Source organism: Diceros bicornis (assembly GCF_020826845.1).
Source record: "Diceros bicornis minor isolate mBicDic1 chromosome 35 unlocalized genomic scaffold, mDicBic1.mat.cur SUPER_35_unloc_1, whole genome shotgun sequence".
NCBI lineage: Eukaryota > Metazoa > Chordata > Mammalia > Perissodactyla > Rhinocerotidae > Diceros > Diceros bicornis.
The window spans coordinates 355,165-361,164 of NW_026690912.1; positions in this window are offsets into that span (position 1 = coordinate 355,165).

Here is a 6,000-nt window from a genome sequence, read left to right on the forward strand (position 1 = left end):
GCTTGGGTCCCATAGCTGCTCCTGAGGGGACCAGGATGCAGACAGTTGGAGCAGAGGCTCCGCACGCATGTTCCAGGAGCGCCCGAGTGTGGCCAGCCTGGCTGCTCCCCACTCAGGAGCCACACGGCCAGACCAAGTTCTTGAGCGGCTCCAGTCACAGCGTCGCATCTGTATGGGGGGCAAGCACCCCCACGAAGCTCGTGTCCTGGCCCTGAGTCCCGGCTGTGGCGTGGCCAGCAGAGCCAGCAGCATCCTCCTCATTTCCTCCCACCGCGTCACCCTGTCAGCTCACCAGGACCATCCGACACCCCCATGGGGTCTACAGGTCACTTCCGAGAGGTGGTCAGAAGGGGAGGTGGTGCAGGTGAAGCACGGCAGGAGCGTGTGCTCGATGCACGGTGGCTGCTGTTACAAGATTTACTGTCTTAACAACAGTGTGTCCGGGTTCTGGGGCCCTGCCGCCCCATCCACAGGAAATGAGTGTGCAGGGGAGAGCTCCAGCCCTTAGACCATCACCTGAACACTGAGCCCCCCAGGACCGACCTGCACCCGCTTTCCTGTCCTGGCAATGTCCCTGGATGGGCTCCCCATCAATTCCCTGCTTACCCCCGCCCTCCCGTGCTGGAGCTCTCCACCTCCTCTCAGCTCCAAACCCGGGACCACAGCCCTCCCCCCTGCACTTGGTGGTGAAATACTGCCTCCGGGATCCTTCTGGCTTGCGTCTGCCCCTCTCTGGAGACGCACTGGGCGTGCCAGGGGCGGAGGCTGGATGGGAGCTTGTTAATGCTGAGTGAAACGCAGTCGGATCACAACGCTCCCAGCACAACACTCCTGGGTGCCCCAGCTCCTGCTGCCTGCAGAGTGAGGACCACCCTCCTTCCGTGGCACAAGGGGGCCCCCAACTTCCCTCAGGTGTAACCTCCTCTGTCCTGACCCTCACCCATCTCCCTCTCACCTGGCGTCTGTTAGCATGACTATCTCTGCTGAGCTGTGAGGCAGAGACCAGACTGCTCAGTGGTGTGTCCTTGGATCCTGGGCCCACTCTGACCAGTGGGCATGTGTCAGGCTGACACTGAATGACTGGTGGGCATGGTGTCAGGCTGACACTGAATGACTGGTGGGTATGGTGTCAGGCTGACACTGAACGACTGGCGGGTTGGTGGGGATGAGGGGGGAGAAAAGGAGGTTGGCTTTATTTTTCCCTAAGGACATAGAAAGAAGGAGGGGAGGTGGCTTCTGGGCAGGAGCAGACAGCTGTGCTGAGACAGGGACTCTGAAAACAGAATAGGCTCCAGCTGTCCTCTCCTCCTCCCTCCTGTGGTAGCCGGCCCCAACCCTCGTCTAGTGCACCCGTGGCTATTCAGGGGTTCCGTTCACTACGCTGCACTCATGTCCTCTGGAAGATGGTAATCTATTCAAGTCCCCTGCAGTGAAGCTATCTCGACCTTTGAAACAGATGAAAAGTACACTTTTTCCAAATGTGACTCAAAGTATGTGAGGTTCGTGCACAAGGCAGTTCTAAAAGTGGACGGGTAATTACTGGTTCTGCTTCCTGTAATGATTTTGTAAGATCACGCTACACTGCCTCCCCCACAGAGAACAACTAGAAAATCTGTACATAACGCAACCAGGAGCGACTTGACGGCACTGGGGAGTGAACAGCAGCACAGATTCCGGGGGAGTAGTTTGAAGTGAATTCCTGTGGCTTCCAGTCTGGGGCCATGTGCAGTCAGAGCAGGGCATGGGAGGCAGTGGCTCTGGGAAAACCACAGTCTTCACAGCCCAAGAACAAGAAAAATGAAACTGGGGGGCTGTGGTTGTTACCAAACCAAGTGGGCTTGTTACCGAACCAAGTGGGCTCGCCTCCTGGTGAGTTAAAGAAGACTATACCAGTGGAAGTTGTCTCACAAAGTAAACTGTATTTGCAGCAAATAGGAGGCCGTGAGGAATCATTTCCAAAGTCATGGCGTCCCAGAACTAAGGGAAGCAGGAACTTTTATTTCAGTTGGGGAATAATATTCAAAAGGGAGAGGTGGGGGTATTCACTTGCACAGGCTCAGTTGGAGAACATGCTTCCACATAATGAGGCCTAAGCTCCTCCTGGAGAGATCTTTGCATTAAAAATAAAGCAAAGGTCATGGGCACAGCTCTTGTGGTGAGGCTTGGTCAGTTTCAGGATGGCTGGTGGTTACATCTCCCTTGAGTGCCTCATTTGGTCAGTTTCAGGATGGCTGGTGGTTACATCTCCCTTGAGTGCCTCATTTGGTCAGTTTCAGGATGGCTGGTGCTTACATCTCCCTTGAGTGCCTCATTTGGTCAGTTTCAGGATGGCTGGTGGTTACATCTCCTTAACCTACAAAAGGAAAAGAAACAGCTTGGAATAACAGTTAATTGCTTCCAAACCCACCTTTGAGTTTCTCCAGGCACCTAGTCCCAGACATGGTCACTGAAGAGGGAGGGGGATTGCAGGAGAGGAAGAAATGTGCAGGGAAAACTTCAGACTCTGCCCTCACCTTTCTGACGGACTGAGCCACGCATGCGCAAGCCACTCGCTAACAACAGAAGATCTGAACTGAGGCTGGAGCTGCAGCCAGGAGCCAGTTTGCGGTTCAAGACCAGCTGAGATCACTACCTGCTGAACCAAGAGACACAGTCATTGGTGGAAAATAACAGAATCCAGAATTTCCACCACACCACATTCATAATGTCCAGGACACAGTGCAAAATCACCCAACATCCAAAAATCAAGTAAATGGGATACATTATTAAGAGAAAAGAGGATCAACTGAGATAGATCCCAAGATGACCCAGGTGTTGGAACTGGCAGATAAGGATTTTTCTTCATGTGCCATAAAGCTCGGTTATTAGGTGCATAAACAGTCTGTATTATGTCTTCTTGATAATGGACCCTTTTGTATTTCACAACGACCTCCTTTATTCCCGGTCATAGTCACTGTGCCTGAAATCTGCTTTATCTACTATTAGTACAGCTTCTCCAGCTTTCTTTCAACTAGTGTTAGCATGGCATGTTTTTCCAATCTCTTTATTTTTAATTTATTTGTGTTTTTATATTTAAAGTGGGTTTGGGGTAGGCATCATGTAGTTGAGTTTGCTTTCCTATTCAATCCGACAAATTATGCCTTTTAAATGGGGTTTTTAGACCACTGTCATCTAATGTTACTGCTGATAATAGTTAGATTTGAATCTATCCTGCGATTTGTTTCTTATTTGACCAATCTGTTTTTTGTTTGCTTTTTCCTCTTAGACTGCTTTTTGTTGGATAATTTAAGTATTTTTTATGATTCCATTTAATCATCTTTTTTGGCTTATTCTGGATGAGTCTTTGCTGTGTGTGTGCATGCCTTAGGGTTTACAGTACACATCTTTAACTTCTCACAGTTTATCTTCAAATAATATCAGACCACTTCATGACGCCTGAACAACCTCACAACAGTACTCTCCCACCCCCACTGCAGTCCATGTTGTCACACGTTTTATTCGACATGTTACATACCCCACAGAAAGTGCTCTCTATCCCTTTCTTCACATAAGGTTTCCATATTGCGTCATTTTCCTTCAGCATCTCTCAGCGCTGATCCGCTGGTGACCGTGAATTATCTCAGCTCTTGTGTGTCTGAGAAAGTTGATATTTTATCTTATTTGTACCCTTTGCTGCCAGGCATAGAATCATAAATTAGCAGCTTTTTTTCTCAATACTCTGAAGACCTTGCTTCACTCTGCTCTGGCCTCTGTTCCAGTAAGAGATCTGCCTTCATTCTAACCTTTGTTCCTCTGCACTCAGCAGGTCTTTTTATCTCCTGTCTGATTTCATGATTATCTTGTTATCACCCTATTTAAGCAATTTAATTATGATGTGCCTTCTTCATACTTCTTAGACTTGGGGTTCATTAAGTATCTTGGATATGTGGGTTTATAGTTTTGTTTTTTTTTTTTTTTTTTGTGAGGAGATCAGGCCTGTGCTAACATCCGCCAATCCTCTTTTTTTTTTTTTTTTTTTTTGCTGAGGAAGACGGCCCTGGGCTAACATCTGTGCCCATCTTCCTCCACTTTATATGGGACGCCGCCACAGCATGGCTTGCCAAGCAGTGCGTCGGTGCACGCCCGGGATCCGAACCAGCGAACCCCGGGCCGCCGCAGCGGAGCGCACGCACTTAACCGCTTGCACCACTGGGCCGGCCCCTATAGTTTTTTTTTTTTTTTAATAAAATATGGAAAATTTTCAGTCATTATTTCCTCAAATTGTTTTTTCTGTTTTCTTCTCTTTCTCTTTCTGGGACTCTGATTACATATATTTGAGGCCATTTGAAGTTGTCCTGCAGTTAACTTTCTGTTCATTTTCTTTGGTCTATTTTCTCTCTGTATTTTATTTTGAATGGTTTCTATGGTATGTCTTCAAGTTCATTAATCTTTTGACGGATTTGCTCTTAATCTCATCTAGTAAGTTTTCATTACAGATGTTTAATTACAGACATTTCATCTCTAACAGTTTTTGGGTCTTTTTCCTATCTTCCATATTTCTACTTAACATCATCAGCCTTTTCTTTTTTTTACTGAAGTATTGACATACAATATTATGATAGTTTCAGGTGCACCGCATAGTGATTTGACATTTATATACATTATAAAGTGATCACCATGATAAATCTAGTTCCATCTGTCACCATACAAAGTTATGACAATATTGTTCACTTTGTTCCCCATGATGTAATCCCATCCCCATGACTTATTCATTTTATGACTGGAAGTTTGTACCTCTTATTCCCTCACCTATTTCACCCACCCCCGACCCCCTACATTGTCAGTCTTGTCTCTAACTTCTTGAACATGTGGAATATGATGACAGTAATAACATCCCATCTTTGTCTATGAATTACGTCCTCTGTGCTATTTGTGGTCAGTATCAATTGAGTGATTTGTCTCCTCATTACACGATGTGTTTTTCTGCTTTTTTGCATACCAGGTAATTTCTGGTTGGCTGGTAGACATTGTGTATTTTTCCTTGTTGGAACCTGGATAGTTTGTACTCCTAAAAATATTCTTGAGCTGTTTCCTGGGACAGAGTTGTGTTACTTTGAAACAATTGGAAACATTCAGGCTGATTCTAAGCTTTGTCAGGTGGGATCTGAGTCACCTTTAGTCCAGGGCTGACTGTGTTCCACCACTGAGGCCACTCTGAATACTGGACACAATCTCCTGCGAGTTATGGGGATTTCCTAAGCCATGTGTGGACTGGTTGAACCCAAACCATTCCTGTCTGTGTGAGCTCCAAGAATTATTTCCTCTAATTTTTTGGTGTTTGATTCTGTAGTGTTGGGTAGTTTCCTCACATGGGTGCACTGGTCATTACTCAGTGGAAGATGCAGTGGGCCCAAGGAGAATCTGTGAAGTTCTCTCTTGCTGCAGTTCTCACTTCTTGGGTGGTCTTCCATATGTGCTCTAGTCACCTCAGCCTCCCAGGACACCCAGTGCCATCTCTTCAACTCAGGGAGAGCTCAGGGGTCCACCTGGGTTCTCCTTCCCTGTGCTGGAGCCTGGAATTCTCTCTCCAGGCAGCAGGGCCATCACAGGGCCCACCTTGTCAGTTCCAGGTCTCTCAGGGGTCACTGAACTCTGCTGCCTGAGACCCACTGTGTGAAAACTACTGTTTCATATATGTTCCCCAAAATTTTCAGTTGTTGTGGGAAGAAGGGTAAATTAGTTCCCTGTTATTTCATCTTGGCTGAAAGCATAAGTATTAAACAAAGATTTTAAAGTGATTGTCATAACTATCCTCCATGAAGGTAAACAAACATGCTTGTAGCAAATGAAAGAGTAGGAAATCTCAGCAGAAAAATTTAAAAAAGAAAATTTTAGAATTGAAAAATACAATATTAGAAATAACAAATTCTTTACATGGAATTTAAGTAGAGCAATAGAAATTAACATGGAAAATAGAAAAAAGGGTGGAAAAATAACAGAGCCTCAGTCACTTTTAGGTAA